The following is an 11718-nucleotide window of genomic DNA, read 5'->3' as shown; positions in this document are numbered from 1 at the left end:
TATCGGACTTATTAAATAATTTTTCCACTGTTGTGGGTATTCACCTTTACTCCACATTTCGTTATACAATTGTAACAGCCTGTATTTAGCCGCTAAGGGAAGGTGAAAAATCATTGCGTAATGTATTTGATCCATTCCTGGGGCCGTATTCGTGTGGTTTTTGATAGCTCTTTTAAACTCATTGATGGTAAACGGTTTTAATAGCGTATGTTTATCATTATTATTGCCCATTAATTCTATTTTATTTTGTGTAAAAGGGGGAGCTAATTTGTTTATAAAATCGTTGGACCAGTCACCTTTAACTATTGGAATGTAACTATTTGGTGGGGTCATTAAAGATTTGATTTTTTCCCATATTAGCCTTATTGGAGTATTTTTGTTCAAATTTTCACAAAAATTCCTCCAATGTTTCGTTTTGCTTTCTTTAATAATTAATTTCGTCTTAGCAGTTTGTTTTTTATATTCTATATAATTGTCGTAGTTAGGATTCAACTTATATTTTCTAAATGCATCTTTCCTACTTGCTACACTGGCTTTACATTTCTCGTCCCACCAGCATTTACTACGCGAGGTTTCCCGTGGATTTAATTTAGGTATAGCTTTTCCATTTACAATATTTAAAACATTTATGAAACTGTCATAATCTTCTACACTGGAAATAGCCTCATCTAACCTATTTTGGAACGTCGGCCAATCGGCTTTCTTTAAATTCCATGTCCGGAAATTCTGTCGACAAATACATTCTAAGCATTTTTCATTCGTTTCTATAATAATGGGAAAGTGATTTGAGCCCATTGTATCATCCATTACGGACCAGGAAAATTTTGAAGCAATTTGTGCGGTGCAAATCGTAATATCTAAGGCCGAATTATTTTTTTGTTTTAAATTATTCAATAAAGTGGGCGCTCCGTCATTCAAATAAACTAAATTGTTATCTTGTATTGCTTCTAATAGATAGCGACCCTTAGACTCAGTGTAACTAGAGCCAAACGCTTGGCTGTGTACATTGAAGTCACCAGCAACCACAAAGGGAGGGGATATACTCTGAAAGAGTGAATTCCATTCGCGATATGTTATTTTATTCTCCGGGTTTTGTATATCGAAATTACCGACAATTCATCCTTAAAAAATGGAATTTTAACGCCCACAGTCATCAGCTTATTTATTTTGTACAAATTGGTAATTTCTTTAAAAGGGATATCATTTTTAATTAGTATCGCTGTACCGCCCTTTCCGTCCATTCTGTCGTTTCTCACTATATTAAAATGTGTAAATTTTATAATTGACTTTGGCTTAAACCAAGTTTCGCTTAATATAGCTACATTTATTTTTTCATCGCCTAGACAGATTTCCAAGCTGCCTTTGTTGGAAACGGCTGATCTTGCGTTCCATTGTAGTATTTTTATTTTATTCATGTGTTGTAAATGAAAGTATACTAAGTAAAACTATGAGATATTATATACACTGTACAGTTAAAAAGTATTTGTTACTTAATAACAGAACCAATTGGAAATTTACATTGCCTCGTTCAAACTTATCACTTTATCTTTGATTAGTAATCTCAGTTTGTCGTCAGGTATTTTTAATTCTATTCCATTTATACTCTTTAAAATGGAGTATACCGCTTCATATAATATATCTAAATGGGGATCCTGTTGAAGGGATTTCGCAGTTTTCATTACCTCTGAGGGGCGGTATGGGTTTTGAGGAATTAATCCTCCTGGTGTACTTTTACTCGTACCCGGTTGAATTAATAGGTCGTTAATCAATTTTTTATCGAAATTAGGGGACACCTCAAACCTATTTCTTTTGGTTTTCCTCTTATAAGAGATGGTAGACGCGAATGGCCTATTATCGTTACCTACGAGTTTATTTAGTAAGGGGAATTCTTTTAGACTATCTAAAGTGGGGGCTTGTTTTTCCGCTAAGGCGGCAAACGAGTTACTGTTACTGGATAGCAATCTTCTTGCGTCCAGGTATGAGATATTCTTCTCGCCCATTAATTGCTTTAGAGTTTTCTCTTTCTTATATTGGGGACACATATTCACGTTAGTTGCCAAATGGCTAGCACTGCCGCAATTCACACACTTAGGTGTGTTATCTTTACATTGAGATGCTTCATGATTCTCCCCACATTTCCCACATCTTACATTCCCTTTACATTGGTCTTTAAAGTGACCAAATCGTAAACACTGTTTACATTGTATAACATTTTGAACGTAATTGTGCACTTCGCATCTTACGTAATGTATATAAACGTATTGTGGTAACTGCTGTCCCCTAACCGAGAACAAAACCGACCGAGTGGGAACGAATTTTGTTTCTTTCGTATCCCTGTCTATCACTTTTCGCTTTAATCTTCTGATTTCTATTAGCTGGTATTCAGCCCCTAATGGGCCCCTCATAACCTCCTTTATCTCCTCTTCTGTCAGATCCGTGTCTACATCCCTAATTACTCCCCTTCTCTGCAATAAATATCTGGGTATGTATACTCGGAACCCCTTTTCCTTTAGAATTGCGGAACTCACTAATCTGTTGGCTGCTACCCCATTGTTCATCTCAACTCTCATTCTATTTACGCCAAGCTTTTTAATTCCGTCGATACTTTTGGCAATGTCTATGTGTTTTTCGTATAATAGTTTCCCAACTGACATTGGGTGCACCCTCGAAAGCCCCTTTTTGTCCTTGTTAGTGCTTTCCACTATAACATAAAAGGGTCCTAAATCCGTACTTTGATATGCCATATTTGTGTATCCATTTGTACTTTTGTTCGCCTTGGTGTAAATTTGTTCATCACTTACCTTGTTTGCTTCTTGGTTGGTGCTTACCTCAGTCAGTTCCATAGCTACCTTCACATCCGGTTGGCGCAACATGCTTCTAGTGGTAGGGACCGATCCACTCTCCGTCCCTTTACGCTTTCCAGCCACGTTCACCACCTTCTTAGCTGACTTAGTAGGCATATTTGAGATTTTTATTAATATTTTTGAATTTTCAAAAAACGCTTTGTTATAGTTGCTAGTGTTTCCACAGTAACTGTTCTCTGCAATTTGTACTTATCTTTAGTCAACAATCTTTCGATATCAGCTGTCTTTCTTGGAAGTAAAAGTCTTTCATTCTCTCGCTTCTGTAATAGTGAAGTCATACTTTTATTTCGTGAACAATGAGACTTAGAATGGTCATCGGGGGTGTCTGGTCAGGGCTTGAAAAGCTATTCATGCTGAGGGCAAATGAAAAGGATATTAGAGTATAAGGGCTGAATATTAGTTATTTTTATCAACATATTGTTTTGTATAATAACATAACTACACTGCTCTCTCTACTTGCTCTAATCCTCTTGTACAGTCTCTCGCCTCCTCTGACATCCCTAACAACCCTACTCGCCGACTGAATCGCCAGTACTATACTGCTCTCTCTACTAGCTCTAACCTCTTGTACAGTCTCTCGCCTCCTCTGGCATCCCTAACAACCCTACTCGGCGACTGAATCGCCAGTGGCCCCGCGACTTCCTTGCAGTCTGAAGACCTAAACGTCATTTATTTCCTATCTCTCCTCTCTCCTCCTCACATTCTCATCTCTCCTACAGAGAGTGCCACTGCTGGGTAGCTTCTCTCCTCCTGCTCTTCACGCACCAGTTCATCATATCTCATATTTACTCATTGTACACTTGTATACAGATTGTAAATTACTAAATAAATAAATAAAAATTGTTAATTAATCTAATTTGTTTTGTATTATTAAAAGATATGTATTTTGGCATTACAGAAATAAAGAAGCATTGTTTCTTAAAGTTTTTTTCCTATCCTGCTCCAGAGTGGCCAGACTTTTCAATAGTAAAGAATGAAACCGGCGTTAGTAGAGATAAAATGGACCCGGCAAGAGGAACCCACTCCTTCCGAGTGAAGGAACTTCCCCGTTCCCAGAAAGCCTGCGTACTTAACTTTCTGCAGAGTATATCTTGAGTGGTAAGGTTATCTAGGTACCAGGAAGTGATTATCCAGATCTCCCGGCTACCTTTTATTCCTGGAGGTTTTTTCAAGACTTGTTACTTACCACAGGTCTGAAGTTGGATACTTTTTTTTCCCTGTCAGAGCAGAGGTGAATGGCACCTGGGAGTTGTTATCCTTAAATAGTAGACTCACTTCTTAGTATTCTGACAACTTCTTAATTTAGGATGCTTAACAGAGGACAGTGGCACTAGGAGAATTCATTACTCATCAGAATGGTTATGCCAGCCTAATATTAGACGTCTTAATTTGAAAGGTCAATTTCCAACAAAAATCATTGAAAGCGTAACTTAGAATAGCGTAAGTTAGATCGCCCATCCCCTAATTCTGAAACTAATTAAACAGGAAGGACAGAAATAGGTGCTCTAAAGCACATTTCTACTAGAACTTCATTATTTCTGCACAATCGCTCTGTACGTATTTTAAAGCCAGGCGTACAATGGGCAGCTTGGATTGGGTAGACTTTGATCTCATTCTTTGCTATACGACCATTTCTTTGTTTCCAGCTTCTTACTTTTTATTTTCAAGCCGGACGTACAATATACAGCTGGGACTGGCTACTTTAGGGTGGCAAGTTTATCAAAGACTGGAAAAATAGATAAATCATTCTCAGTTTTACTACAATTTCCTTGTTTCCTGCTTCGTACGATGTAATTTCAAGCGACGTGTAAAATGTACAGCTTGTGTTGGCTAGTATTCGATCTTAGGGTTATCAAAGAAAGGAAAAAGTAGACCAATCTTTCTTAGTTTTACTAGAATTTCCTCGTTTACTGCCTCTTACTATGTATTTTCAAGCCAGGCGTATAATGTACAGCTGGGGCTGCCTAGTTTTGGATCTTAACGTAATAAAGGAAAGAAAAATAGATCAATCTCCCTTAGTTATACAAGAATTTCCTTGATTACGGCTTCTTTCTATGAATTTACAAGCCAGGCGTAAAATATACAAATGTAGTTGGCTAGTTTTGGAAGTTAAGGTCCTCAAAAAAGGGAAAATTAGGGAAATCTTCCTTAGTTTTACTAGATTTTCCTAGTACTAAGCTTCTTACTTCTTATGTTCAAGCCTGGCGTACAATGTACAGCTATGTCTGGCTAGTTATTGATCTTCACGTTCTCAAAATAGAGAAAATAAGACGGACCATTCTTACTTTTACTAGAATTTCCATCTTTCCTCCTTTATACGATGAATTTTCAATCCAGGTGTACAATGTATAGCTGGAGCTGGCTAGATTTGAATCTTAAGGTAATAATAGAAAGGTAGTGTAGACCAATCTTCCTTAGTTTTACTAGAATTTCCTTCTTTTTGGCTTCGTTCATTGAACTTTCAAGCCAGGCGTATAATGTACAGCTGGGACTGGCTAGTTTTGGATTTTAAGGTAATAAAAGAAAGGAAAAATAAACCAATCTCTCTTAGTTTTACTAGATTTTACTTGCTTCCAGCTCATTACTTTGTATTTTCAAGCCAGGCGTACAATGTACCGCAAGTTTTGGATCTTAAGGTAATAAAAGAAAGGAAAAATAGAACAATCTTCATTAGATTTACTAGATTTTCTTTATTTCCAGCTTCTTACTTTTTATGTTCAAGCCTGGCGTACAATATACAGCTATGTCTGGCTGGTTTTTGATCTTCAGGCTCTCAAAATAGAGAAAATAAGACGGACCATTCTTACTTTTACTAGAATTTCCTTCTTTCCTGCTTCATACGATGAATTTTCAATCCAGGCGTACAATGTATAGCTAGAGCTGGCTAGTTATGGAAATGAAGACTCTCAAAAAAAGGAAAAATAGACCAATCTCTCTTTGTTTTATTAGATTTTCCTTGTTTCCAGCTTCTTCCTTTGTATTTTCAAGCCAGGCGTAGAATGTACAGCTAGGTCTAGCTAGTCTAGCTAGAAAGCTAAACTTAAAGCTTTCAAAAAAAGGAAAAATAGACCAATCTTTCTTAGTTTTACTAGATTTTCCTTGTTTCCTGCTTCGTACGTTGCTTTTTTAAACCAGGCGTAGAATGTACATCTGGGGTTGGCTAGTTTTGGAACTTAAGTTAATAAAAGAAAGGAAAAATATGCCAATGTTCCTTAGTTTTACTAGATTTTCCTTGTTTCCTGCTTCGTACGTTGTTTTTTCAAGCCAGGCGTACCATATACAACTGCAGCTGGCTAGTTTTGGATCTTAAGGTTCTCAAAATAGAGAAAATAAGACGGACCATTCTTATTTTTACTAGAATTTCCTTCTTACCTGCTTCATACGATGAATTTTCAATCCAGGCGTACAATGTATAGCTAGAGCTGGCTAGTTATGGAACTGAAGACTCTCAAAAAAGGAAAAAATAGACCATTCTTCCTTAGTTTTACTAGGTTTTTCTTGTTTACATCTTCTTACTTTGTATTTTCAAGCCAGGCGTAGAATGTACAGCTAGGTCTACCTAGTTTTGGAACTTAAAGCTTTCAAAAAAAGGAAAAATAGACCAATCTCTCTTAGTTTTATTAGAATTTCCTTGTTTCCAGCTTCTTCCTTTGTATTTTCAAGCCAAGCGTGTAATGTACATCTGGGGTTGGCTAGTTTTGGAACTTAGGTTAATAAAAGAAAGGAAAAATATGCCAATGTTCCTTAGTTTTACTAGATTTTCCTTGTTTCCAGCTTATTACTTTGTATTTTCAAGGCAGGCGTACATTGTACAGCTAGTTTTGGATCTTAAGGTAATAAAAGAGAAAAAAAATAGACCATTCTTCCTTAGTTTTACTAGGTTTTTCTTGTTCCAGCTTCTAACTTTGTTATACACAGTTAGGTCTGGCTAATTTACGAACTTAAGTTACAAAAGGAAAGGGAAAATAGACCAATCTTCCTTAGTTTTACTAGATTTTCTTTGTTTCCTCCTTCGTACGATGCTTTTTCAAGCCAGGCGTACTATATACCACTGTAGTTGGCTAGTTTTCGATCTTAAGGTAATAAAATTAAAGGAAAATGGGCCAATCTTCCTTACTTTTACTAGAATTTTCTTGTTTCATTCTTCTTACATTGTATTTTCAAGCCACGCGTATAATGTACAACTGGGGCAGGATGGTTATTGATCTTAAGATAATAAAGGAAAGGAAAAATAGTCGAATCATTTTTTAGTTTTAATAGAATTTCCTTCTATCCGGTTGCGTAGTTTGTATTTTCAATCCAGGCGTACAATATATAGCCTGTGCTGGCTAGTTTTGGGTCGTATGGTTATCTAAGACAGGAAAAATATGTAAACCATTCAAATTTTCACTAGATTTTCCTTGTTTCCAGCTTCTTACTTTCTATTTTCAAGCCAGGCGTACAATACACAGCTAGGGCTGCCTAGTTTTGGAACTTAAAGCTTTCAAAAAAAGGAAAAATAGACCAATCTCTCTTAGTTTTACTAGATTTTCCTTGTTTCCAACTTATTACTTTGTATTTTCAAGGCAGGCGTGTAATGTACATCTGGGGTTGGCTAGTTTTGGGACTTAAGTTAATAAAAGAAATGAAAAATAGACCAATCTTCCTTACTTCTACTAGATTTTCCTTGTTTCCGGCTTCATACGATGAATTTTCAATCCAGGTGTACAATTTAATGCTAGGGTTGGCTAGTTTGGGTCCTAAGGTTAGAAAAATAGAGAAAAATTCGCACATTATTAATAGTAATACCAGAACATTTCTTTTTTCTGCCTCCTTGCTCTGCATTTTCATGGCAAGCGTATAATGTACAGCTCGGGCTGGCTAGTTTTGGATCTAAAGGTCATAAAAGACTAGAAAAATAGACCAATCTTCCTTACTTTTACTAGATTTTCCTTGTTTCCGGCTTCATACGATGAATTTTCAATCCAGGTGTACAATTTAATGCTAGGGTTGGCTAGTTTGGGTCCTAAGGTTAGAAAAATAGAGAAAAATTCGCACATTATTAATAGTAATACCAGAACATTTCTTTTTTCTGCCTCCTTGCTCTGCATTTTCATGGCAAGCGTATAATGTACAGCTCGGGCTGGCTAGTTTTGGATCTAAAGGTCATAAAAGACTAGAAAAATAGACCAATCTTCCTTACTTTTACTAGATTTTCCTTGTTTCCGGCTTCATACGATGAATTTTCAATCCAGGTGTACAATTTAATGCTAGGGTTGGCTAGTTTGGGTCCTAAGGTTAGAAAAATAGAGAAAAATTCGCACATTATTAATAGTAATACCAGAACATTTCTTTTTTCTGCCTCCTTGCTCTGCATTTTCATGGCAAGCGTATAATGTACAGCTCGGGCTGGCTAGTTTTGGATCTAAAGGTCATAAAAGACTAGAAAAATAGACCAATCTTCCTTACTTTTACTAGATTTTCCTTGTTTCCGGCTTCATACGATGAATTTTCAATCCAGGTGTACAATTTAATGCTAGGGTTGGCTAGTTTGGGTCCTAAGGTTAGAAAAATAGAGAAAAATTCGCACATTATTAATAGTAATACCAGAACATTTCTTTTTTCTGCCTCCTTGCTCTGCATTTTCATGGCAAGCGTATAATGTACAGCTCGGGCTGGCTAGTTTTGGATCTAAAGGTCATAAAAGACTAGAAAAATAGACCAATCTTCCTTATTTTTACTAGAATTTCCTTGTTTCCGGCTTCATACAATGAATTTTCAATCCAGGTGTACAATTTAATGCTAGGGTTGGCTAGTTTGGGTCCTAAGGTTAGAAAAATAGAGAAAAATTCGCACATTATTAATAGTAATACCAGAACATTTCTTTTTTCTGCCTCCTTGCTCTGCATTTTCATGGCAAGCGTATAATGTACAGCTCGGGCTGGCTAGTTTTGGATCTAAAGGTCATAAAAGACTAGAAAAATAGACCAATCTTCCTTACTTTTACTAGATTTTCCTTGTTTCCGGCTTCATACGATGAATTTTCAATCCAGGTGTACAATTTAATGCTAGGGTTGGCTAGTTTGGGTCCTAAGGTTAGAAAAATAGAGAAAAATTCGCACATTATTAATAGTAATACCAGAACATTTCTTTTTTCTGCCTCCTTGCTCTGCATTTTCATGGCAAGCGTATAATGTACAGCTCGGGCTGGCTAGTTTTGGATCTAAAGGTCATAAAAGACTAGAAAAATAGACCAATCTTCCTTACTTTAACTAGATTTTCCTTGTTTCCAGCTTATTATTTTTTATTTTCAAGGCAGGAGTACATTGTACAGCTAGTTTTGCATCTTAGGGTAATAAAACAAAAGAAAATAGACCATTCTTCCTTAGTTTTACTAGGTTTTTCTTGTTCCAGCTTCTAACTTTGTATTTTCAAGGCAGGCGTACATTGTACAGCTAGTTTTGCATCTTAGGGTAATAAAACAAAAGAAAATAGACCATTCTTCCTTAGTTTTACTAGATTTTCCTTGTTTCCAGCTTCTTACTTTCTATTTTCAAGCCAAGCGTGTACTGTACATCTGGGGATGGCTAGTTTTGGGACTTTAGTTAATAAAAGAACGGAAAAATTGACCAATCTTCCTTAGTTTTACTAGATTTTCCTTGTTTACAGCTTCTTATATTTTATTTTCAAGGCAGGCGTACATTGTACAGCTAGTTTTGGATCTTAAGGTAATAAAAGAGAAAAAAATTAGACCATTCTTCCTTAGTTTTACTAGGTTTTTCTTGTTCCAGCTTCTAACTTTGTTATACACAGTTAGGTCTGTCTAATTTACGAACTTAAGTTACAAAAGGAAAGGAAAAATAGACCAATCTTCCTTAGTTTTACTAGATTTTCCTTGTTTCCAACTTATTACTTTGTATTTTCAAGGCAGGCGTACATTGTACAGCTAGTTTTGGATCTTAAGGTAATAAAAGAGAAAAAAAATAGACCATTCTTCCTTAGTTTTACTAGGTTTTTCTTGTTCCAGCTTCTAACTTTGTTATACACAGTTAGGTCTGTCTAATTTACGAACTTAAGTTACAAAAGGAAAGGAAAAATAGACCAATCTTCCTTAGTTTTACTAGATTTTCCTTGTTTCCAACTTATTACTTTGTATTTTCAAGACAGGCGTACATTGTACACCTAGTTTTGGATCTTAAGGTAATAAAAGAGAAAAAAAATAGACCATTCTTCCTTAGTTTTACTAGATTTTCCTTGTTTCCAACTTATTACTTTGTATTTTCAAGGCAGGCGTACATTGTACAGCTAGTTTTGGATCTTAAGGTAATAAAAGAGAAAAAAATTAGACCATTCTTCCTTAGTTTTACTAGGTTTTTCTTGTTCCAGCTTCTAACTTTGTTATACACAGTTAGGTCTGTCTAATTTACGAACTTAAGTTACAAAAGGAAAGGAAAAATAGACCAATCTTCCTTAGTTTTACTAGATTTTCCTTGTTTCCAACTTATTACTTTGTATTTTCAAGGCAGGCGTACATTGTACAGCTAGTTTTGGATCTTAAGGTAATAAAAGAGAAAAAAAATAGACCATTCTTCCTTAGTTTTACTAGATTTTCCTTGTTTCCAACTTATTACTTTGTATTTTCAAGGCAGGCGTACATTGTACAGCTAGTTTTGGATCTTAAGGTAATAAAAGAGAAAAAAATTAGACCATTCTTCCTTAGTTTTACTAGGTTTTTCTTGTTCCAGCTTCTAACTTTGTTATACACAGTTAGGTCTGTCTAATTTACGAACTTAAGTTACAAAAGGAAAGGAAAAATAGACCATTCTTCCTTAGTTTTACTAGATTTTCCTTGTTTCCAACTTATTACTTTGTATTTTCAAGGCAGGCGTACATTGTACAGCTAGTTTTGGATCTTAAGGTAATAAAAGAGAAAAAAAATAGACCATTCTTCCTTAGTTTTACTAGGTTTTTCTTGTTCCAGCTTCTAACTTTGTTATACACAGTTAGGTCTGTCTAATTTACGAACTTAAGTTACAAAAGGAAAGGAAAAATAGACCATTCTTCCTTAGTTTTACTAGATTTTCCTTGTTTCCAACTTATTACTTTGTATTTTCAAGGCAGGCGTACATTGTACAGCTAGTTTTGGATCTTAAGGTAATAAAAGAGAAAAAAAATAGACCATTCTTCCTTAGTTTTACTAGGTTTTTCTTGTTCCAGCTTCTAACTTTGTTATACACAGTTAGGTCTGTCTAATTTACGAACTTAAGTTACAAAAGGAAAGGAAAAATAGACCAATCTTCCTTAGTTTTACTAGATTTTCTTTGTTTCCTGCTTCGTACGATGCTTTTTCAAGCCTATATACCACACTATAGGCGTACTATATACCACTGTAGTTAGCTAGTTTTGTATCTTAAGGTAATAAAAGTAAAGGAAAATGGGCCAATCTTCCTTACTTTTACTAGAATTTTCTTGTTTCATTCATCTTACATTGTATTTTCAAGCCACGCGTATAATGTACAACTGGAGCAGGATGGTTATTGATCTTAAGATAATAAAGGAAAGGAAAAATAGTCGAATCATTTTTTAGTTTTAATAGAATTTCCTTCTATCCGGTTGCGTAGTTTGTATTTTCAATCCAGGCGCACAATATATAGCCTGTGCTGGCTAGTTTTGGGTCGTATGGTTATCTAAGACAGGAAAAATATGTAAACCATTCAAATTTTCACTAGATTTTCCTTGTTTCCAGCTTCTTACTTTGTATTTTCTAGCCAGGCGTAGAATGTACAGCTAGGTCTGGCTACTTTTGGAACTTAAAGCTTACAAAAAAAGGAAAAATAGACCAATCTTCCTTACTTTTACTAGATTTTCCTTGTTT

The sequence above is a fragment of the Rhodnius prolixus genome, unplaced genomic scaffold (genome assembly GCF_049639745.1).
Source record: "Rhodnius prolixus isolate KJV_2025 unplaced genomic scaffold, Rpr scaffold_8, whole genome shotgun sequence".
Lineage (NCBI taxonomy): Eukaryota > Metazoa > Arthropoda > Insecta > Hemiptera > Reduviidae > Rhodnius > Rhodnius prolixus.
This window is presented reverse-complemented; position numbering follows the sequence as displayed.